The 26,107-nt window shown below is 40.0% G+C and overlaps 2 protein-coding genes across 3 annotated transcripts in view; one reads left to right on the top strand and one right to left on the bottom strand.

Moving 5' to 3' along the window:
- The window catches only part of LOC106872025 (lysosomal dipeptide transporter MFSD1), a 31,033-nt gene extending 22,466 nt beyond the window's left edge, over window positions 1–8,567 (bottom strand). Inside the window, exon 1 of the mRNA XM_014918850.3 lies at window positions 8,379–8,567. The gene's annotated coding sequence lies outside the window, so the exon portion shown is untranslated. The remainder of the gene's footprint in view (window positions 1–8,378) is intronic.
- LOC106872024 (uncharacterized) overlaps window positions 258–26,107 on the top strand; it is a 136,223-nt gene continuing 110,373 nt past the window's right edge. For both annotated transcript variants that reach the window (XR_016241714.1, XM_014918843.3), the window contains exon 1: window positions 258–838. The gene's annotated coding sequence lies outside the window, so the exon portion shown is untranslated. The remainder of the gene's footprint in view (window positions 839–26,107) is intronic.

The raw sequence follows: 26,107 nt of genomic DNA, 5'->3' as shown, positions 1-26,107 counted from the left end.
ACAGAAATAAACATTTTCCATCTTAGTTTTCTTTGATTTTGAAAAAGGAAAACATTTTTCATGGTTTATTATTGCTTATATTTTGAACGATATATATGGGGACACGAAAATCGTAAGTGCTTAGAACCTCCATGGGACTTGATCCGACCTTGTTGCACAAGGACACAACGTACCACCACATCAAGGAATCGAACACTCGATCTTATGATCATAGACCCAAGACACTAACCGCTAGACCACGTGACTCGACACTTATCAAAGATGACAGAATAAGATAAGAACACGGACATGTCTTCCCTGAGTACATTAAAGGTTAAATTAAATGAAAACCTTCAAGTGATTGTTAATTTGCTCTCAAATCTCAGCCTACGTACTTTGATAAGGAAACGAACACAGATAACGTACTTTTATAACCATTAAAACGAGATTGTCATGGTTGGAAGGCTTTTGATCAGGAGTCCGACCAATCAAGTTTAAAATGGAGATACTGAAAAAAAAATAGTGGAGTTAAAATAGCTGACCAGATATCGAAACCAGATAACCGACAAGGTTGAGCACTAGTTGAATCTCCCGCATGAATACATCGTACAACCTTTATACTTTGGAAAATAAAGGCAGTGTTTTGTGTGAAAAGGAATCTAATTAAAAGCCAGAAGTTATGTACTTTGAATCGTGATAAACTCATTAGAGCGAGCATAAGAACAAGTAAGAATGTAATAATTTACTGATAAAACGTTATTTCGGAACATTTTCATGTAAACAACAGACGTTTAAGAGGGCGGGTTGATTAGGTTTAATATAAACTACCAGGATTACCGAGAGATTATTTATATATTCGGTAAGTAATTTGTTTTGCCTTTTTTTCTTTTATTTGCCGAGTTTGATGGAATGGTCAGTATCCATGGCATTTTCAGACCTTGCCTGGTCTCAAGGCAGTGATGCCGTTAACGTTTCACAAATACGTGCTTAGAAAATATTTCTGTTAAATGAAATTTTGAAAGTTTAAATTTGAAATAAGCGTACACTAGCGTAGTTGGAGGGCGGTAGGGGGCGATCCGTGTCGGGCGGCACTTCTGGGTCTGCTATAGGCAATGTGTTTTTTGTGTAGCCTGGGAGCAGCAAACGGAAGCGCCGCCCCAGGCGGCACGCACACTAGCTACCTAGTGTATGCATACTAAAGTGGTTGCGAAAGTCAAACAAATATAGATTTTAATTCTGTGTGTGTGTGTGCGCGTGTGCGTGCTGAAAAGTTCCTGGCTTTGCGTAAAACAAAACACTGGAGGATCAGTTAATTATGACTTTATCCAACATATTCCCCCTCACAGATTCACTCATTGTTGCGGTCCTTCAGTTTTTCTAAGTCCTGTAAAAGGATTAGGAAGGTTAGGCCCCCAGCCAGGCCTTTCCCGAGACCCTTAAAGCCAGAAACTTTTCAGCACCCTCTCATGTATGTTTATATATATATATATATATATATATATATATATATATATATATACATACACACACACACACACACACATACACACACCTTTTAACTATAAGAGAGAGAGGGAGAGGTCTGACGTCTCTCGTGCATACACACAATTAGTTATCACACATTTCCTGAAATAAAATTTTCTGTTAAATACATTCGTGAAAGCTAGAGGTTTACATTGAACGAAGACATGGGCGGTTCCGTCAAGTTAATGAATTGAATCAAAGTATTTTGTAAAATGAAGGTCAAATTTTAAACTAAATTTGAAGTGTCAACCCTCTCCCCACTATTTCACACGAATCTTCTCAAAATATACGAGAAGGCATGACGTCTCGGTTTCTCCTCTAAGCGAAGGGATTGATTGAAAAGAAAAGCCACGTTCACCGTTCTCTTGACCCCTTTCATTGTACCTTTCACTCAAGCTAACGCACAGAGTATTGTCTGACCGTCCCTTTTAAATAGACGGCAGTGGGATGACCTTTGCGATTAATTTAGATAGTAGTAGGATCTTTTCGATAAAAGCGATAAAGGTTTTGATATTACCTCACTTACAAGTGATCTGAAGGTATTATAATTGTGTTTAAAACAGTTTCCGTTTTTCTGAAACTCAGACAATTTGATTCCCACCATTAAGGAAGAACCAGTGAAACCGATCTTGACCGTTGGTTCTCCTCCCCTGCATAATTCACTGACACTTATTTTATCCAATCTAAATCCCGCGCCCCCATAGCAAAGATATATGCAAACATACTCGAATGCTATAAATTTGGGGGGGGGGCTCTTCTTGCCGAGTCTAGGGGAAGATGCAGCGTCAATGGTATTCAGTGACAAGAAACGTCGAGTGATGCTGCTAAAAATCTGTTTAATCCAATTTCAATTGGTGCCACTATGGGATTCAGAATGCCATAGTGTTTTCAAGTAGCTGAAGTGGGTTGACCAATCACCGGTTCTGTCAACAGTCAGTAATCCGCTAACTGAATTGAACGACCCAGGACAGACTCGTGGCTGAAGAAGCTCTTCCGCCCACACCGAGTCGCGTAGTTTCGCTGAATGCAGATCATACATCGAATGAAGATCAATGCGCCTAACTTCACATCCGCCATGCTGCTTCTCGTGGCTTCGCCGTGGCCCTGGCTCGGAGATTTTTCGTCATTGCGGTTAACCTCTCTATACACATTGGATGGCCGTTGACTCCGAGTTCCTCCATCCTTTGACTTTTTGTTTTTCATATCTCAGGGTGTCCAAATGTCTATCCTTACCGAGCAAGCTTGATGAGATTTCCGATTCTACTCAAACGGTACTAAATCGACAACTGCAGGGACGAAGTTCCAGAGGACTGACATACAGGACAAGGACTGAACGCAAAGGTTAATGGCGGACAGGAATAGTTAGACACAGCATGGCTGACACTCCTCTGGTCCTTACTTGTATTTGCATCAGTTTTCACACCCGGGGTGAGTTGAGCCGGTTCTGATTAATTCACCACATCCGACTGTCAGCGCTAGTGTTTCAGCAGGCAAAGTAAGGCTTCTTTATGTGGCCCAGAAATTCAGTTTGTAAATTTGAAAAATGCCCCACTGGCAGAGCAAACGCGTCGGATTGCGCGCACACCATAGTCGTAACCGTCATCCTTTGTTTACGTGTAGAGTTCATGTTTTGAGTTTACCACATGTGAACTTGTATTCCCACTAAAACTCTGAACATTCCTTACTCTGGTTCCAAGTAACCCCTACATAAAGGTCCTTGTCCCTGGTGAGTGAATATAATGATTAACAGAATTCTGGTGCCAACTGCCACTAACCAGTTAAAAAGATCACTTGACAATCCCCATATCTCTGTGTTCGTATCCACTCAGGTCTTCTGTGTATTGGGTCGTCCGGAAAGTTCGTGCCGATTTATAGTAGCTTACCTTTCGACTTATTTGCCATGAAACCAACTCAATTCTGGGAAGAAGGTATTTTCAAGTTAAAGGAAAGATGGAGACGCATTGTGCAACAAAATGGTTCATATTTGGTTGATTAAAAATGTAATGGCAAGCATTTATTGACCTTTATCTCTCCTTTAAAATCGGCACGAACTTTCCGGACAACCCAATACTAAAACCAGTACATGCGTTTGATATTATTATAGTGTTCCTCTATTGTTCTTATAATGTTCCCCTATGTTCCCTTATTGGTCTTAGTACTTTTTGGTAGTGGGTAACAAGACTTACGGACCACCCTGTGGTACCACTGATTGAATCAATGAAGGTTAGTTTCCTTCGTTGTTCAAATTATTTAAGCTATTTGTCAGTCGCAGATCCTGACAGAAATGATGTCAGTTAGTTTCGGCAACAGAACGGAATTTGAACTCAGAGTGTACAAAACCAGAACTACCGCAAGCCATCCTACCGACGCTTTAATAATTCCGCCATTCCCTTTCTTGGACTGGTCTGTTGTCTAAACGGCCACCAAGGCTGAAAAAAACAAAAGTGACCTTGACAAATTTGAACTGAGCATAAAGAATCGGAACTAAAACCGCAACGAAGTTTGGACTCTGCAATTCAGTCGTCCAGTTCTGTTGCTTAAAAATATTACAAGAGTAACTTAAAATCAAATTAAGAATAAAATGAAATTGTAATTATGCTCCATAACAGTTGACAAAATATTTATAAGAAACTTTGAAAAATTAAGATACCGAAAGGAAATTAGTTTGGTTATAGTTTCGTTTGTCTTCGATTCTGTGGTACAATCTACGATTTAGTTACTTCTGTAGCGATTTTAGGGAGTCCGCCTTTGTGTGAAGATATAATTCGTTTCTTTTTCCATATTTAATATTGCAAATCACAAACGTAGCTTTAATATCTACTTCAAATGTCGATGCGGTTTAATATGTCGTCTCTTGTCCCGTCAACCTCGTCCCTGGTCAAAGGCAGTCATGACCATTCCATTTATTTGCTTCACACGAATCTATAGAAACGGTACTTTTAAAGCAGAGTGTGGTGAAGAATATGGCAATTCTTTTAGCAGATGGAATTACTTCGTAGTTATTCTTTTCATTTCAGGGTTTCCTCTCTAAGACTGGAGGAAGGGAGGGGACGTATTCTTAATCTTAACAAGACTCCAAGACTCGCAAAATCGTTAATATTCCCCTTGAATCCTTGCGAGTAAACGTTTACAGGAAAATCTGGACAGAAGCAGAATTCCAGAGAACTGATGTTTTGTGGTGAAAGGACTTGGTATCGTGGTTAAGGGACCTGAGTGGGACAATAGCGGATGGGGAATACTCGAGGGAGGCGGCACAAGGCCAGTCATCTCTATGAAGCAAGGTGTAGTAACGGTAGAAAAGGCACAAAGAGGAGACACAGGAAATCTGTATGCCAGGGGATAGTGTGTGATGGGTGACTTCATACTAAGCAATGGCTTGTTTTCGGGTGCAGCACCATCTTAAATATAGGATGGTGTACTTTGTGGGTGCTGGTGGTGGTGGTGTTGGCATTCTGAGATACCGACTCATCAGGATTCACACACGAAACGCGAACTTCCTGTTTATTTCTAATGGCATCTTCCCTATTTACAAGGACTGATCTCTTTCATAATTTCATATTCCGACAAGGAAATATCTTCAGTGCTACTGTTATGCCCGAATCAGCCCCGATTTAAGCAGACTTCAGGATAAAAAGTCACTGCTTGGAATCGAACTCGGAACTTTGGGGTTAGTAGCCTACGCTCTTAACCACTACGCCATATGGCCGTGGGCATATGGCGTAAAACGAGGATTTAGCAGTTTTCGCTTTTGATTTACCGGGGCAGAGCTGATAGAGGATACAGATTTTTAACCACTGTTGCTTGTGTAAATCCACTAGTGAGATGCATTTTTACATGAAGATCCAATTCTGCCTCTACAGGATTTAGATATAAATGAACTCTTTAAAACAACTGCATCAGATACATTCAAATATTTTAACCCATTTTAAATTCAAATATTTTAATCTATTTTAGATTCGGTAGAGCAACAGATTAAATGTCTCAACGAGACTTGGCCGATATAGTACCCGTTAAATACTGGATAAATATAATCGACTTCGCTGCTGCAAATGCTTTTATTAGATATAATTACGAAATAACGATGAAGTCTACGAGATTGCTCCGCCTGCTAATACCAGCCAAATCTCCCTCAAATTATACTCTACAATCTTAAGCGAAAATTGTAGATATGTAGTCATAGATACTGATAGGGACGAAGTGGTCGTGTCTAGAAATTAACCGCTACACATACCACTGGTGGTTCATCGCAAACTTCGCACAACTGCCATGTTTCACCGGTGGTACATTTTCATAGTTTCAGAAAATATTTTTCATTTTGTAGCTTTAACTCATTTATAAATACCCAACCTATGATTTATCTTCCGCTTTTTTGTTTCAAACGAAATTATTCATACAAAATAATTTCACAAATTTAGACATCAAATACCTTTCTGAAGATAATTCATCGAGCAATATTCACAAAATTTTGTTGTGAACTTCTAAAATGCTTAAAGCGTACAATGTATGTGAATGCAACAAACGACTTCAAAAATTTCGGGCATTAAATGGATAACATGGCTTTGAGGACATTTAAATATCATACGTTCTAAATATTGAAGTATTATGAACTATTGTAAAAAGTTATAAAAATTTCAATTCCCTGTAATTAAACGTGGACAGCAATAGCGCGCGAAATGCGTGGTATCACCGGTAAGTTCCAGTAACAGGCTGTGGTGGTTAACGTGTTAAGCGTAAGGTCTGCTTAATCAGAACGACCTTGGGCTAAACAAATCTTTAATACTAAATTATTATAGATATAAAATCTAGAAGCTAAAATGTTATTTACGACACAGTAAAACTTTAATTATTTGAAGTGTTAACCAAAGTCTAAATTTTTGTTTAAAATGCATCGAGAACTTTGATCGTGATATCACTGTTTAACATTCTCTACTCTTCCAAAGGGACAATTGTCAACTTCAACACCGATAACAATTTATCAAGAAAACTAGTTCGAACTGATAAGACAGCTCTATACTTATTGTGCGTGGGTTTTCAGAAAATAGACGGCAACAACAACCAGCCGTGTTCAATGTTAGACTTCATTATCAGACAGTCAGCAATGGTACCTAAGAAAGTTTTATGGCTTAACCAAGGTTTGCCTTCATCCAGCAGATCACTGAGCAAAAGATATTCAGGGAATTTTGCGGAGTTGGAGATGGTTTTTAAGAGTGTCTAGGCCCACATAATCCCGTGCTTGGCTGCATTTTTGTTTTGTTTAAGACATTAAGCGCAGGTGTGTTTGTGTGTTAAGTAGGTTGCTTCCCAACCACACGGTTCCGGGTTCAGTCCCACTGCGTGACACCTTGGGCAGGTGTCTTCTACGATAGCCTCGGGCCAACCAAAGCCTTGCGAGGGAATATGGTAGACAGAAACAAAGAAGCCTGTCGTGTGTGCGTGACTAAGTGTCTTCTTGTCCGTCCCCTGACACAGTTTGACAACCGGTGTTGATGGGTTTACGTACCGGTAACTTAGCGTTTCGGCGAAAGAAACTAAGAAAGTAATTACCATGCTTTAAGAAAATAAGTACCAGGATCGATTCATTCGACTAAAAACTCGCTAAGGCGGTACCCCAGCATGGTCGCGGTCTAATGACAAACAAGTAGAAGATATTAAAAACCTAAATAAGAAAGTCCATTCAGTTAGGCGATAACCCTACAAGAATGCATTAAGAAAGGAATTCTGGAGAACTTTTAAAATACAGAGAAAACTTGACGTGGACCGGTTTTGATCGAATTTAAAGAAGCGAGGTTTTCAGAATCTATTATTATTATTAATATAAGTAAAATATAACACGTCTTGAATGACACAACACTGCAGAGTGGACTATAATAACTGTTATAATTTAATTATCCATAGTTATTATAGTTCACTCTGCAGGGTTGTGCCATTCAAGACACGTTATATTTTACAAACAATACACAATGCTTCAAGCAAACTACAATACTCTCCTATTATTGTAAGAGTTACTTACGTACAGGGTACTCTAATACAATTGGCAGGTTGAAAGGATATTGCGATAAGTTCTGTTATAGGCAAAAGACCTGAAATTTTCGAGGAGGGGATTTGTCGATTGCATCGACCCCAGTACTCAACAGGTTCTTATTTTATCAACCTCGAAAAGATGAAAGGCAAAGTCGACCTCAATGGAATTTGAACTCAGAATGTAAAGACAGACGAAATGCCGCTAAGCATTTTGCCCAGTGCAGTAACGACTCGGTCACCTTAATAATAATTATTATAGAAATCTATTAAAGGCACAAGGCCTGAAATTTTGGAAAAGGGGACTGGTCGATATCGACCACAGTGTTTCACTGGTACTTAATTTATCGACCCCGAAAGAATGAAAAGGAAAGTCGACCTCGGCGGAATTTGAACTCAGAATGTAGCGGCGGGGGAAATTCCGCTAAGAATTTCGTCCAGCGCTCTAACGATTCTGCCAGCTCACCGCCTGATTATTATTATTATTATGGTTTCACAATAAGGCAAAAGGCCAGAATAATCATTATTATTATACAACAATATTCTTGGACAGTGGTAAGTCTCTGATTGAGTTCATGAAAGAAAACACGTGTCCATTCTCTCTAAGATTAGAATTAATACCTGCAAGAAACTTGTCACTGGATATAATAAATATTTCTGAGACAAAGTAGAGATAATGAGAATAAAAAAAATTAATTTAATTCGTTAGATATCTTCGTGTTTAAAGGTTTAACACACAAAGACAAAATCGTTCTTTACTAACAAAGCTATCTATTGCAAACCGTATTTTGAAACCTCTCTCTCTCTTAATTCCGTATCTTCCAACAATTCGTGAAGTAGTTATTTTTAAAATTTACCTTTCTAGGTTCCTCTTCCCTTTCAATTTCTCAAATGTGTGAAGACGTTGGTTGGAATGGTCTTGGCTGTCACGGTTCTTTCTCTACACTTTGTCTTCTTCAGACACGACCCAATCTTTCGTTAAAGCGATTCATTGAGATATAAATTATGATTGTTTGCCCCCCTAATAATATATTTTCTCAATGATTCTTTACAAAATATCAATTTCCTATTCCTTTAAATAAGTTTCTGGTGTAGGACGAGTCCAAAAAAATTAACCCAGACTGTCCCATGATATTCTGTTGTAAGAAAACGTCAGGAAAATCACTTTGCGTCATTTGTTCCGGCTCTTTATGTTTTAAGTTCAAATCCTGCCCAGATGAGCTTTGCTTTTCAGTCATTTAGGGTCGATAACATACGTAACAGTTAAAAACTGGGGTCAAAATAATCGACTTACCATTCCTCTCAAATAGTTGACTTTGTGCAAAACTTTGAAATAATTATAGATATTATTCTTTTCTAATGTAGGCACAAGGCCCGAAATTTTGGGGGAGGGGGCCAGTCGATTAGCTCGACCGCAGTACGCAACTGGTACTTAATTTATCCACCCCGAAAGGATGAAAGGCAAAGTCGACCTCGGCGGAATTTGAACTCAGAACATAAAGACAGACGAAATATCGATTTCGATTTCTTTATTACCCACCAGGGGCCAACATAGACGGTACAAACACAATATCGGGGAACTAAAATTATAAAACGGAGGCATAAAGAAAGAAGCAAAATTAAAAGAAACGAATGAATCATGAAAAAGATGATATAATGAGGCGGAATGCCCACTCGACCCCCGAAGTCGAGTGGTTACATTGAAACCGTTTTGCCGTTCAATTATATATATCTAAAATCCAACAGTTCAATACCATGGTCTTTTTTTAGTTCGGTATAACAAGTCTGTTCTGGCAATTTCTCTCTTTTCCAGATCACCTTCCACAACTCAATACCTTTATCATTCTTTTTAACTATTTCCATTTGTGCCTTATTTAATAATTGGCATGTGGAGGCGCAATGGCCCAGTGGTTAGGGCAGCGGACTCGCGGTCTTAGGATCGCGGTTTCGATTCCCAGACCGGACGTTGTGAGTGTTTATTGAGCGAAAACACCTAAAGCTCCACGAGGCTCCGGCAGGGGATGGTGGCGAACCCTGCTGTACTCTTTCACCACAACTTTCTCTCATTCTTACTTCCTGTTTCTGTTGTGCCTGTAATTCAAAGGGTCAGCCTTGTCACACTGTGTCACGCTGAATCTCCCCGTTAAGGGTACACGTGTCTGTGGAGTGCTCAACCACTTGCATGTTAATTTCACGAGCAGGCTGTTCCGTTGATCGGATCAACTTGAACACTCGTCGTCGTAACCGACGGAGTGCCAACCAATAATTGGCATATCATAGTCTCACCATCTTCACCCCAGAATTCCCCTTCAGCCCCATCCTTCCACTCGCTCACCCGGTTTACAATGTCATCCTCCGCGTCCGCACACAGAACGCAAGCAAAACAAACAGGGGGAGGGGGAACCGTATCTACATCATGTGGGCTCGTATTTCTTTTCTGTTTTGTTGTTGGAGGGGAATGGGTAGGTTTGGTGTCTGCATGGGGAGGGTGTGGTGAAAAGGGAGAGGGCGGGCACTGGGTGGGTTGGGATTCACAAGTACTTACCTTCTTTCTTTTTCTTTTTTTTTTCTCCTCCCGGCTGTTTCCCATTCCCTATCTTCTAATACTGGAGTTTCTCTTTCTACTTCTACTTCTTGCATCCTCTCCTGTGGTGTTGGATGTCGCTCTTCTACCATTTTAGTTCGCTCTTATGTGGCCTTTCTGGCCACATTTTAAACAACGAGGAATCCTGTCCTCCACCCACACTTTCAGGCTCAAATCCCCAATCCACAGGTTTTCCGTAACTTAGCGGTTCGGCAAAAAGGAACGATTGAATAAGTACTAGGCTTCCAAAGAATAAGTCCTGGGCTCGATTTGTTCGACTAAAGGCGGTGCTCCAGCATGGCCACAGTCAAATGACTGAAACAAGTAAAAGAGTAAAAGAGAGTAGCGATTACGGTGACAAAATATGGGACATTACTCTTGTGAGAAATAAATTGTTACTAAGTTGTCTCCCTTACATAACTACTGCGAGATATAATTGACTCGTTGTTATACAAGATTAGAAATGACCGGTCCTGCTAGAAACAGCAGTCGCTGTTCCTTCAAACTAGTGGCACTCCGTCGGTTACGACGACGAGGGTTTCAGTGGATCCGATCATCGGAACAGTCTGCTCGTGAAATTAACGTGCAAGTGGTTGAGCACTCCACAGACACGTGTACCCTTAACGTTGTTCTCTGGGAGATTCAACGTGACACAGAGTGTGACAAGGCTGACCCTTTGAAATACAGTTACAACAGCAACAGGAAGAAAGAGTGAGAGAAAGTTGTGGTGAAAGAGTACAGCAGAGTTCACCACCTCCCCCTGTCGGAGCCTCGTGGAGCTTTAGGTGTTTTCGCTCAATAAACACTCACAACGCCCGGTCTGGGAATCGAAACCACGATCCTAAGACCGCAAGTCCTCTGCCCTAATCACTGGGCCATTGCGCCTCCATACATGTATGTATGTATGTATACGGACGGATTTTGCCAGCAAAAAATAACAAAGGCCATTATAAACAGCATTTCTGCTGCGAAAGCTTATCTTATTTATCAGAGGACAATGCAGTCACTTCCTGAAATTAACTTTGGGGTGAAATCACCCTAGCTTTGATTATGGTTTCTAGAATTTTGGCACCCTGAAGAGTTCCCAATGAACCACAAATAAGGAACAGAATCGAATACTTACTTACAACCCAGCCAAACTGAGATAAATTTTCTTCTATGCCTTCATATCTTCAATATAGTTCGTTGTTTATGCATTTTTCAGAACAACCTCAAATTTCCGTCTTCACCATATTCTCTTGTAATGACCTTCATGCAAACATTAAATGCTCTAAACCATTGGTTCGTAACCCATATGGACCCGAGGGATCCATATCAAATGTTCACGGGTCCACGCAAGCAAAATAGTAAAATAGGGACCCACAATAATATTTTAAGTGTTCATGAAAATATTTTGCTTTCGGTGTATTTTTTGCAAGGAACAGCTACATTTCTTTCTCTGTTTTACAGGCGCAGGAGTGGCTGTGTGGTAAATAGCTTGCTTACCAACCACACGGTTCCGGGTTCAGTCCCATTACTGTGTGGCACCTTGGGCAAGTGTCTTCTACTATAGCCTCGGGCTGACCAAAGCTTGTGAGTGGATTTGGTAGGCGGAAACTGAAAGAATCCCGTCGTGTATATGTGTGTGTGTGTGTGTGTGTGTGTGTGTGTGTCCCTTCTGTCTTTTCTACTCTAGGGCCTTGTGCCTAGAGTAGAAAAGAATATTAATTACAAATTCTGAAGACGGCGAGCTGGCCGAAACGTTAGCACGCCGGTCGGAATGCTTAACGGCATTTCGTCTGCCTTTACGTTCTGAGTTCAAATTCCGCCGATGTCGACTTTGCCTTTCATCCTTTCGGGGTGGATAAATTAAGTACCAGTTGCGTACTGGAGTCGATCTAATCGACCGGCCCCCTCCCACTAAAATGTCGGGCCTTGTGCCAAGAGTAGAAAAAAATTAACCGATAATTCTTCACACATGAGAAGCTTTACTCTTTTGTATTAGATTCGTTCTTCTAATGCCAGACAATTTGGTATATTTATATCCTCACCGAGGCTCAACTCGTAGACGTTGATAATATTTCGCCGATAAAAGCTCGAGGTTTTGTTTTTATGCTGTTCTTTTTTTTTATCAGTAGCCAAAGATCTCTTGAACGAGCCACAAGCCTCGTGTTTTTGTGTGTTTTTTTTTATCCCAATCTCAACGATATCATCATTAATACAGTTTATGGTATAATGCAAGGACAATAATCCTTTACTACCTCTTGGCTAAACTTCCTCCATTCGCTCCAGTTTTTCATTTATTTATTTATTTATTTATTTATTTATTTATCTTATCTCCTCTCGAGAAGTAGATTCTAGTATTTTTATTAAGTCTTTCTCCATCTTTGTGTCAATCGCTGATTGCTTTCGTCGGAATTTTCGATTATTCTTCATTCGGGTTGTCTCTTCTAACGACGAAGTTTTCTATTGACGGCTTTTAACGCTTTCTTCTTCTTCATCTTCTTCTTGTCCTCCTCCTCCTCTTCTTTCTTCATTTTCTTCTTCCCCTTCTTCCTCTTCTTTAGATAGACTAACCGGCAGATAGACAGACAACTAGAGAGAAGGGGGTGAGAGAGATAGACTAACCTGCTGATAGATAGATAGATAGATAGATAGATAGATAGATAGATAGATAGATAGATAGATAGGGGAGAGAGATAGACTAAACGGCAGATAGAGAGAGAGGGAGAGCGAGAGGGGAGAGCGAGAGGGGAGAGCGAGAGGAGAGAGCGAGAGGGGAGAGCGAGAGGAGAGAGCGAGAGGGGAGAGCGAGAGGGGAGAGCGAGAGGGAGAGATAGGCTAACTGGCAGATAGATAGATAGATAGATAGATAGATAGATAGATAGATAGATAGATAGATAGATAGTTGTGCGTGTTTGTGTCTGTTTGTCTCCCACCACCGCTTGACAATCGGTATTGGTGTGTTTATGTCCCCATAACCTAGCAGTTCAGCAAAAAAGACTGATAGAATAAGTACTAGGCTTTAAAACAAAAAAAAAGGAAGAAAATACGAAAATTCTTCAAGGCGGTGCCCCAGCATGGCCGCAGTCCTGTCACTGAAACAAATAAAAGAGACAAGTCCATAACAGCGTTTTCTGGTTTGGCTGGCATCTCTTTTCCCCTCCTCATCATTGCAGAGATGCTGCGGCTAAATGAGAGTCTTTATTGGCCAAAATAATTCATTAATTCGAAGATGAAGTCGCTCGACAAGTGATATGATCTATGGCCATTAGATGAAATTAAAACAATTACAGCCATTTAAAACGGCACAAAACATTTATTATTTGGTGCAACGGAAATTTTGACACCAAATAATAAATGTTTATGAGGTTAACAGCTTTCGTTTGTGTTTTTTTAATGGCTAATATGTATCTTGTACATCGTAATTCATCACTTTTCTGTCTCATTTCTCTTTTAGTATCATCAATCACCGCCAACATGAGGTCTGAAAATCTGTTATCAATGTTTGTTAAATAAAATCTGTTTTACATCGCAATTTTAGGAACTAATCAATCATATCCTCAAACATTTCGCTGAAGATGCTTCTTTCAGTCGTTTTGTATTCTTCACTCTAATGCAGAGTTTCTCAACCATTTTTTTTTCTTCACTTTTGGACCTCTTTTGATTCCTACTTTACTCCACTGAACATTCATAGCCATTCGATGTTTTAAAAACATCTAAGGCGGCGAGCTGGCAGAATCGTTAGCATGCCAGGCGAAAAGCTTAGCGGCATTTCGTTCGTCTTTACGTTTTGAGTTCCAATTCCGCCGAGGTCGACTTTGCCTTTCATCCTTTCGGAGTCGATTAAATAAGTACCAGTTGCGCACCGGGGTCGATATACTCGACTTAATCCCTTTGTCTGTCCTTGTTTGTCCCTTCTATGTTTAGCCCCTTGTGGGCAATAAAGAAATAAAAATCGTTGCCGTGCCGAGAAAAATACTTAACGACGTTTCGTCCGTCTTTGCGTTCTGGGTTCAAATTTCCCCAGGTCGACTTTGTCTTTCATCCTTTCGGGGTCGATAAATCAAGTACCAGTTGAGTACTGGGGGTCGATGTAATCGACTTCGCTCCTCTTCCGAAGTTTCTGGCCTTCTGCCAAAATTTGAAACCGACATTTTCATGTGTCCCTTGATCATAATGATTCCTTTCATACTTTTACTTGCTCCAGTCACTGGACTGCGGCCATTCTGGGGCACATGCTTGAGGGGTTTTAGTTGAACAAATCAACCACAGGAGTTATTTTTTAAAATCTGGTACTTATTTTATCGTTCTCTTTTCGCGAACTGCAAAATTACGGGGACATAAATAAAACCAATACCGATTATTGAGTGGTGTCGGAGACATGTATAAAGACTCACGCACGCACACGCACACACAAAGCACACACACACACACAAAACACACACGCACGCTCAAACACACACGTTCATACATACACACAAACACACACACACAACACTCATATACGCGCGCTCACTCAAACACACACGTTCATACATACACAAACACACACACACGCTCATACATACACACAAACACGCACACAAAACACACACACACACGCTCAAACACACACGTTCATACACACACAAAAGACACACACATGCTTAAACACACACACACACACGCGCACGCGCTCAAACACACACGTTCATACATATACACAAACACGCACACAAAACACACACACACACACGCTCAAACACACGCATACGCCCAAACACACACGTTCATATATATATACACAAACACGCACACAAAACACACACACACACACACGCTTAAACAAACACACATACACAAGACACACACGTTCACACAAACATCCTCTGGACAGCCAAACTCCCACCTCAGCACATAGCCTTTGTTTCGTACAATTAATCTCCCGTCTATTGTGTCAACAATTGGCGGAAACGTTGATCGGAAGACTCCGCACCAATTTACAAAACAGCAACACAACTCTTTGCTATTTTTATCCCAAGGCAGTCTGCCTCACACATAATATTTACTGCAAATTCTTTCGAGTGATAACCATCGTGCTGCTTCCATGTGCAATGCTTTTCACAGATCTCTTACTTTAGTGTTTCTGGACCATTTTTTGTAGTTCCCTTTCATTTATATCTTACACAGATGGACCGCGCCCGCCCCAGCCATTCGAGGTTTAAAAAATTATATTATAAGCGCAGGAGTGGTTGTGTGGCAAGTAACTTGCTTACCAACCACATGGTTCCGGGTTCAGTCCGACTGCGTGGCACCTTGGCCAAGTGTCTTCTACTATAGCTTCTGGCCAACCAAAACCTTGTGAATAGATTTGGTAGATGGAAAATGAAGGAAGCCCGTCTTATATATGTATATATATATATATATATATATATATATATATATATATATATATATATGTAAGGAACGACCGTGCGAACTCATAAAAGGAGAAATGGTGACGAATGGAAAAACAGAGGACTCCCTTTATTTAAACGCGTCGCACGGTCGAACACAAAATAATATATCAATGAGGATATACATGATATGTTATACGACGATAACATAGATGACCAGTAATGAAAGACCACAACCGTATTAGATGAATAACAGTAATATTTATTATGGCGTTAAAGATGTATGTCTGTGAGTGAGGGTGAATGCGACATATAAGAACATTATCAAAGACAGGCCGTCATACAAAGAAAAGTATGTATGTGAGGGATACATGTGTGTGTATGTTAGTTATTACAGCAGATAGAAAGAGAGTCAATAACACGTGAGCAATTATACCAGTTCTTTAGTACACTATAGGAAAAGTCCTGTATGTGAAAGTGAGGAGGCTGAGTGTGGCAGAGCTGATCACTAGTTGTGATGTCGTGGCATCGATGCCGGGCCGTGATTCTTGTTATACAGATGTTCGTCGTTTGGCAGAGCTTATCACTAGTTGTGTTTTGGCTTCGATGCCAGAGCCTTGAGGACAGACGTTTATCGCAGGCTGAGATCTCTTGTCTGTTTATTATCGTGGTGAAGATAAGTCACCTAACAGAATCGAAGAGACAGATGTGTGCCGCGGTGGTTTAGTTTGGTGTACATAGAAAGTCGTGTTGATGCTTGGTAGTAATCGTGTTGGTCATGACGATGTTGCTGGATAGTAGTCGTAGACTCTTGTTGCTGATGCGGCGACGGCGGTGGTCATCGTTGGCTGGACGAAGCTGTTGAAGTGGTCGCTGGCTGATTGTTGCTGCTGCTGTCGTGTGGTACACGGAACAGTCTCTAAGAGAAACTGAACCGAGACAAATTTGTTGGGTATGAGTTGATCTATTTAAGGCGAATTATCGGCTCCCGAATGCTTCACTTTAATACTCTATCACGTGACCTTATTAGGGGCCGTGATTGGTCAGTTTGCGTTCTGGCGGGAACGGTTCGAAGAAGTTGCCGATTCGAATAATGATCAGTCACGTGATGACAAGGAGATGATTTCCGCTACGTTCGCGCTTATTTATATTTAAATGAGAAGAATGGCGATAGCAGTTTTGTATCTAATGGCGTTAGGTAGTTTCACTACATATATATATATATATATATATATATATATATATATATATATATGTGTGTGTGTGTGTGTGTGTGTGTGTGTGTGTGTGTGTGTGTGTATGTGCGTTTGTGTGTCTGTGTTTGTCCCCCACCACCATCGCTTGACAACCGATGCTGGTGTATTTACGTCCCCGTAACTTAGCGGTTCGGCAAAAGAGACCGATAGAATAAATACTAGGCTTACAAAGAATAAGTCCTAGGGTCGATTTGCTCGACTAAAGGCGGTGCTCCAGCATGGCTGCAGTCAAATGATTGAAACAAGTAAAAGAGTAATTAAAATATTATTAAGTTCTATATTTAAGAGATGGGGAATTATTTACATTGTTTACATTGTTTACATTTGACGGATATTTGTCCTCATCTTGTTTGTTGTTAACACAACGTTTCGGCTGATATACCCTCCAGCCTTCATCACGGGCATATGGTGTAGTGGTTAAAAGTGTGGGCTACAAGCACCAAGATTCCGAGTTCGATTCCAAGCAGTGACCTGAATAATAATAATAATAATAATAATAATAATAATAATAGTAGTAGTAGTAGTAGTAGTAGTAGTAGTAGTAGTAGTAATATCGAAAAATACCTTAGGAATTAGAACCCAGGTTCGAAATTTCTCCAAGACACTTGATGAAGGCTGGGCGGTATATCAGCCGAAACCAAATCGACCCACCAAATCCACTCACAAGGCTTTGCTCTGCCTGGGGCTATAGTAGAAGACAGTTGCACAAGGTGTCACGTAGTGGGACTGACCCTGGAACCATGTGGTTGAGAAGCAAGCCACGATTGTAGAAGCATAGCCAATGTATTGTACGTAACATATCGCTATTTTCGATCGTGTCTTGACGGTTTAGGGTGGGGGGTCCTAATAAAATTAATTCCCCCTTTTGCTATTTAACGTACCATTTCATAATATTTATTCTTTCTTTCTTAGACGTGGTCTTATTTCAGACATGGTCTTATGTTAGACATGATATTATGTTGTAACTGATCTTCTGAAAGACAGAGTACTTTGATGTCATAAAGACACACTCTTGTTAAGCACAAGGTCTTGTTATATAATACGGTCTTAAAGACAATCTTGTAAGAGTCAATAGTGTGATAGACACAGACTAATCTGTAGAATATTTAGACGGAACTTGTCCTATGATAGACATGGTCCTTTCGGTACACGTGTTGAAGGTCTTAGACTCGATCTTCTTAATAAACAGAGCTTTAGGGAAGGCAGGGTAGACATTGTCTCGTAAATAGACAAGATTATGCAAGAGATGTGGTCTTATGTGAAACGTGGAATTGTGAATGACACGATTCTACAGACATTAGGCCGGGTAATTATGGGGTAGGTGGTGGTGGTGGTGGTGGTGGTGGTGGTGGTGGAAGAGGTGGAAGAGGTGGCAGCAGCAGTGGTGGAGGAAGCGATACGTTGGTACTGGTGGTAGGTGATGGTGGTGGTCGTGTTGGTGGTGGCGGCGGCGGTGGTGGTAACAGTCGTAATGAAGTGGTGGTGTTTGTGATGGTGGTGGAGGTGGTAAGGGCGGTGGTGGTGTGGTGGTGATTGTGATGTTGGTGGTGGTGATTGTGATGGTAGTGGTGGTGGTGGTGGTGGTGGTGGTGGAGAGGGTGACAGTAATAGCAGTAATGGGGGTAACAGTCGTAATGAAATGGTGCGAAGGTGGTGGTGATTGTGATGGTGGTGGAGGTGGTCGTGGTGGTGGTCATGGAAGTAATGATGCTGGTGGTGGAGGGGAGGAATTGATGGTGGTTGTGTTGGTGGTGGTGGTGGTGGTGGTGGTGGTGCTATTAGATAATAAAGTGACGTAAATCACGAGTCTAATGTCAAAGGTCAACCGTTGTAGGGGTGGGGGAGAGAAAGGGAGAAAGAGAGAGGGGGGGCTTCACCCTACCCTAGAAAACACAATCCTCAACAAAAGATCTGTTATTTGTGTATTTCGGATGCAATTATTTAATTCTTCACTTCCCCAAAATGCTTCTGTGAACGACGTAGAAATGGAAACCAGAGCTGCTGTATCTTCTTATCTTCTTATCTTTTTATCTTTTTATCTTGTAACAGAAGAGAGAGAGAGAGGGGGGGGAGGGGGGGGGGGGAGGGGGAGCAATTGTTTATGCACCTGAACGATGGAGTACGAAGTGTGTATACACACACACACACACACACACACACACACACACACACATATTCGAGTGTGTGAATGCATGTATATAACTATGTATATGCGTGTGTGTGTTTGTGTGTGTGAGCGTTAATGTATGTATATATATATATATATATATATACACGTATATATATATATATATATATATATATATATATATATATACACGTATATATATATATATATATATATATATATATATATATATATATATATATGTATATATATACACACGTATATATATTATACGTGTGCATATATATATTATATATATACACGTATATATATATATATATACATATACACCTATATATATATATGTATATATATATATATATATATATTATATATATTATATATATACATATATATATATATATATATATATATATATATATATATATATTAATATAAATAATATATATATATGCATATATACATACATATATGTACATACCTATATATGTATGTATATATACATGCATATATGGGTACAGGACGTCAAAATAAACGTGAACAAAATGAAAAATGAGAACATAAAAAACAAAAACATGGAAAACAAACTTTTTTTCGAGCAACGAAAGAAACACACACACACACACACACACACACATATATATGTATATATATATATATATATCGTGGCACTCCGTCGGTTACTACAACGAGGGTACCCGTTGATCCGATCAACGGAACAGCCTGCTCGTGAAATTAACGTGTAAGTGGCTGAGCACTCCACAGACACGTGTACCTTTAACGTAGTTCTCGGGGAGATTCAGCGTGACACAGAGTGTGACAAGGCTGGTCCTTTTAAATACAGGTACAACAGAAACAGGAAGAAAGAATGAGAGAAAGTTGTGGTGGAAATAACATATATAACAAGTAAAGAGCGAACATTCAGCCAAGAAATTTCATTTGCTTGTTGTAAATTCAACATCTAAAGATGGAGAATATCTGAATGAACGAGGTTAGATCTGGAAGAGCTGCGTTAAAGAAAGCAACTTTCACTTCTTGTAAGATTGGATATTATGAAGGCGGTGAGCTGGTAGAGACGTTAGCACGCCGGGCGGAATGTTTAGCGGTATTTCGTCTGCCGTAACGTTTTGAGTTCAAATTCCGCTGAGGTCGACTTTGCCTTTCATCCTATTGGGGTCGATAAATTAAGTACCAGTTGCGTACTGGTTCGATCTAATCCACTGCCCCCCACCCCTCTAATTTCAGGCCTTGTATCTAGAATAGAAAAGTATATATTTTAAGGCGGGGAGCTGGCAAAAAGTTAGCACGCCGGGCGAAATGCTTAGCGGTATTTCGTCTTTCTTTGTGCTCTGAGTTCAAATTCCGACGAGGTTGATTTTGCCTTTCATTCTATTGGGGTCAATAAATTAAGTACCAGTTGTGTATATATCTATATCTACAAAAGAGAGTTTGTATGTGTGTGTGTGTGCGTGTGTGTATGTTCCTTATGCATTCCAGAAGTGAGTTGCTGATTTCGACATCTGAGGTGTCAAAAGATTCAGTAAGATTTTGGCTACCAACTAAACTATATTTTCATTCACATATTTGCATTACAAAAATTGAACATTATCAATTTTCTTTTATAGTCACCTATCGTAAACGACATCTTTTACCACCACCACCACCACAACCACGATGACGTCACATTTTTTTAATATGAGTGTGTTCGCACGTTCGTTATGTACGTTAGGCAGATGACAGGCATGCATATGTGTGTGATGGTGTATGTATCTGTCAGTATACATACATTTTTGTAACGACTGACACACACACACACGCACGCACACATCTAAAGACAGACAGACACACACACACAAGGACAGAGATAGGGTTGAGGTGTGCGTTAATGTATGTCTGTGTGTGTGTATCTTATAATCATTACTGGACTATCATCTCTTCAGCCCTATGAAAGAGGGTTTGAGAGGCAAAAATTATTCCAGTGACGAGGAAGTGAAAACTGTTGTGAAGAAGTGGCTCAACGAACAGTCAACAGAATTTTACGGGGCAGGGATACATGCTCTCATTCGAAGGTGGAACATTGCTATTGAGAGAAACGGTGACTATGTTGAGAAGTAGGGATGTGATCCACAGAGGACCAGCTTCATTTTGATGTATGATACATGTTCCTGTGTTGCTAATTATACTCGTCCTAAACAAAATGGCATTACTTTTTGACTCACCCTCGTATATATATATATATATATATATATATATAGGCAGAATAGTTGGTGGAAGTTCGTTTGGCATACATACATACACGGCGGGCTTCTTTTCAGTTACCATCAACCAAATCAACTCACAACGCCTGAGACTATAGAAGATACTTGCCCAAGGTGCCACGCAATGGGACTGAACCTGGAACCATGTGGTTAAGAAGCGAATTTCTTACCACGCAGCCACGCCTGCGCCTATGTCGATCAAAACTAACTGATTTTCCGAGAGCTAACTGGTTGTTTTGATTCACCCTGAATCCCGTTAATCCTGCTGATGTCTTTGAATAGATCTGATTCATGTACAAAAGCCATTTGATCCACCCTGGGTGAAGGGTTTAGGTACGCTTGCACTAATAGGTTGACTGTAAATTCCATTCTTAGTATTTCCTTCCGATGTGTAATACTCAAGTGCAACGATTACATCTAAAAGGAGCTGGTATTTTGGCGCTATGAGGCGCAGGACTTAGAACTGGGGGCAAGTTTAGGTAACTTCAAATTCTTTTCCCACCCATATGAACTTTCAAAGTGTACAGGTTATTCTTCATAAAAATTAGTTTATTTGCCTTTTAACCGGAGGCATAACCAGGTTCAAAAGTTAGAAGCGACTACATAAAAAATGGTGACGTGACGCATACCAAGCAATTTTTTAATTCATTTCTCTTATATTCTGCGAAATATTTCATTAGGGTTAGGGTTAGGGTTAGGGTTAGGGTAATTGTATTCTATATTCATTAATTTCATGTTTCGGTAACAATGTCATTATGCATGAAACTTTAAAACTACTGATATAGGTGTAACGTGAAAAAGATGAAAGTCCACAGGATGGTCCAGTGTTGAGAGGTTATGACGTCAGGGTTTGTTTCGGTTCTTCAGCAGCCACCAACACATCACGGGAAATTGAGCAGACAATTCAAAAATATGGGATGTTGATCAAATAAAGTAATACCCCAGAAAGTTTTTCCAAGGTCATGCGATTAACAAAGAAAAGAGATTTGACTTTTATCGCAGAAGTGAACTAGAGTTTTTTTGTTTTTTTTAACTGTAGAAAAGGGGACAATTTTGAATAACGTGTTCGTGGGGAGCGGTCACTCCCCTTGCTTCCCTACTGGCTGTGTCCCAATTGGCTAGGTCACGTTTCTCAGTGAACATAGGAAGAAGCACTTCCGACTGAGTTTATCTACTTCACAACCTTTTCCAAGTAACAACCATTGGCAGCTGAATTTTCTCGAACCAAAGAATCAATGCCGAATAATCTCTTTCATGTAGAAAGTTAATCCGGTAAACTTTTCCTTGCACATCTGCATGCACGCTTTATTGTGTCTCTCTTTATTAGCAGCGTGTTACATGGCAATCTTGTTCCCCGATTGTCCTTCTGTAATAAGATTACTTACGTGTACCTGCGGCGGTATTCACTCAGGCTGGGTTGAGCCAGCTCCGACCAATGAATTCACCACGTTTCTCATGAATGCTAATCACATCTGACGGTCGGCTCTAACGTCCCAGCAAGCGAAGTAATGCTTCTGCATGGAGCCCAAAATCCAGCTTCAAAGTTTGACAAATGTCCCAGCGGGAGAGCAAGCACATCGGACAACGCGTATGCCGTAACCATATTCGTCATTCGCTGTTGAGGTGTAAAGTTCATGTTCGGAGTTTCATTAGGAATACATATTCACATGTGGTCCTTATTCACATGCATACACACTTTGGGATAGTGTGATCTGTAGCAGCTCATCTTGCCGCTGGTTGTCGATCGTGGCAGAGGATTCGCTGACCAAGTCACCGCCGATTATTAGAATAGACGCAGTCTGAGTTTGAAGCGAGTGGTGTCCTTGCTAATTAATCCATAGCTGGGACCCTAACAGATGCCACTACTCTAGGTCAGAGTAGGCCTGGGAACGAAAGTAGCTAAGAGGTGGTTCCACGCTCCTCAAGACCTTGGAACTCTCGTACCAAGGTCCCTGGTACCGGATGCAGTTTAAAGTTTGACTCATGGCAAATATAATATAATTATTCGGCCGATGTGGCGTGTTGGCTTTGTAAGAAATTAATTTAACATTTGAAAATGTTTTGTAGAAACTACTTCCATTTTAGATTAATAGAATGCTATTAATCGAAGAATTAACCCCATTGGAAATGTTCCTAAATTGCCGAAAAGTTGGTAATTTTATATTCCTGGCTTAAAGACAAAAATTGATGCCAAATTTGGAATTAACAAAAGCATTCCAGCCATGACTGCCTTGACTACATTAACATGACTGCCATGACAGCTAGGACTACATTAACAAATGTGTTCACTTGTTATTTAAGACACAGAGCATGATTTGAGAGAAGTTGGATTGTTATTTCTAGCAGGTCGGGTGATGACGACATAGACGTTCTCCCTCGTTAGTTGCGGATGTTGTTACTACTGAGGTTTTTGTCATGTTGTTGTTGCTGTTATACTTGTTGAAGTTGTTACTGTTGCTATTGTTGCTGTTGATGAAGTTGTTGCTAATGATGCTGTTGCTATTTGGTTTTGCTATCGTTAGTGTTTATTGCTGTTGAAGGTGCTACTTTTGACACCGTTGCTGTCCATATTGATGTTATTGCGATTTTTGAAGATGTTGCTAATGTTGGTGTTGCTATTGCGATTATTTAAGTCTTTCCTGATGTCATTGATGCTGTGGTAATTTTTCTTTTGTTATTATTTATTTTGCTGTCGTTGATGATGATAATGATGACGATGATGCTGTTGTTTTGTTGGTGGTGTTGTAGGTGATGTTCTCGTTGTTTTCGTTATCGTCGTTGTTGCAATTCCGTCTTGATTTCCTGATTTTCATTATTATCATCATCATCATCATCATCATCATCATCATAATCATCATTATTGTTGTTGTTGCTGTTAAGACGGCGAGCTGGCAGAATCGCTAGCACATAGGGCGAAATGCTTAGCGGCATTTCGTCTGTCTTTCCGTTCTGACTTCAAATTGCGCCGAGGTCGACTTTGTCCTTCATCCTTCCGGGGTTGATTAAATAAGTATCAGCTACTCACGGGGGTCGATGTGATCGTCTACCCCCACCCCCACCCCCAAATTTCAGGCCTTGTGCCTATAGTTGAAATGATTGTTGTTGTTGTTGTTGTTGTTGGTGGTGGTGGTGGTAGTGGTGGTGATGTTGGTGGTGGTGGTGGTGATGCTGCTACTACTGCTGCTGTTGTTGCTGATGCTGCTCGTAGTGTTGTTGTTGTTGCTGTTATTATTATTATTATTATTATTATTATTATTATTATTATCATTTATGTTATGTAAGTTATTTTGTTTTGTTATTTTACGGATGAGTTTTGTTAAACCCGATTCATTTTGTTGAGTGACATTTGAAAGGTCAAAACAGTGAGGCCGACCTCAACAAGAGAGCAACACTCTACCCAATATCTAATATGCAATGATGAAACTATAGTAGTAGTAGTAGTAGTAGTTGCTGCTGCTACAGCTGCTCTTGAGAGGTGGGGTGATGGTGATGATGATGATGATGCTCGTGATGGTGGTGGTGGTGGTGGTGGTGGTGGTGATGAGCAAATTATGTGTGGAAATTAGCGAACGCTTAGTCGCAAATTTGCGCATTTCAAGGCTGTGTCACATTGTCCTATCGGACTTTGCATGTATTTAGATACGTAGTGATAGACTAATTTACACACACACACACACACACATACACACACACATACATACATACATACATACATACATACATACATACTCCTTGTTAGAAACCAGCTCCTTCCTTATAGGAAGAATTTAAATAATTATAAACAGAAGAGAAACACACATGCATACATACATACACACACACACACCAACACACACATACACATACATACATACATACATACATACATATTCTGTATACTGTGTATTCGAGATTCTACGATTTCCGTTTCATTTATCAAGCAGACGCTGTCGTAGCCCCAACTGATTTAATTTATTTGACTTATATATTGAGCACTTTCGAAAGAAAATAGCCTCGTTCTCTTTATGTGTGTGTGTGCATATAATGAACAGCTTTTCTTTCATACGTTATTCTGAAAATATGAACACGTTACAACTTAATATTATTTTTATAGAAGACTTTTTCGTAAATTCCATCAACATTTCTGAACAAGATATTCACGGCCTCATCTTCAGAATGCAATAATGATAATAGTACGTTTTACCAGGTTTTGCATTAAGCAAGAATAGATCATTAAAACGCTGTATTTGATAAAATCATCATCTTCACCTGTCTAACAATTATTTCACCTGTCTAACAAACATTTCACATATTTTGCACCTATGTCCTGATTTGTTTGTTTATATTTCGTAATTAATAATCCTTTCGGGAGACTTAAAATGGAACAGCAAAAAATGCCCCACCTTCTGTAAAAGAGAACATCCTCGACAAGGCCCCCCTCCTATTCACCAGGGGCGTGTAACTTTCCACAAGAAAGTGCACATATTGCAGTAGCTCACTGTATTCTTTAATAATACTGAACTGTCATTTTACTGCTATCAACGGAACTCTCTGTTTTCAAATCATTTCAAACTATTCGTTTTAAATACCATTCCAAAATTTTAATGAAATGTTTAATTTCACTGCAATTACAATCGAAAGCAAGAGGGTCTATTCTTGACAATCGTGACAAAGTTCCTTCCGATTCAGCACATTTAAACATCTTATGTTAACCGTGCGTACTTGGAAAGTGCTGCCTAATTAAGGATAAAAAGTTCCTGGTGACGATTGTGCAGACGTCTAGGTTGAGCGGAGGATTGAACTAGCTTACTTTCCGCTTTCTAACTCTCTTCGAGACTGTGAGTAGGGTATTTAAGATGTACACAACTACTCGCTAGCACTACTCCTTACTGACGTCTCGTTATAGTGGGTGCAACTCTGTCAAAGATAATTCTTTCTGAAGAGATATGGGAGACTGGAATTCCTATAAATAAATACGAATCTATCTATCTATCTATCTATCTATCTATCTATCTATCTATCTA

The sequence above is a fragment of the Octopus bimaculoides genome, chromosome 4 (genome assembly GCF_046866305.1).
Source record: "Octopus bimaculoides isolate indiv1 chromosome 4, ASM4686630v1, whole genome shotgun sequence".
NCBI lineage: Eukaryota > Metazoa > Mollusca > Cephalopoda > Octopoda > Octopodidae > Octopus > Octopus bimaculoides.
This window is presented reverse-complemented; position numbering and strand designations above follow the sequence as displayed.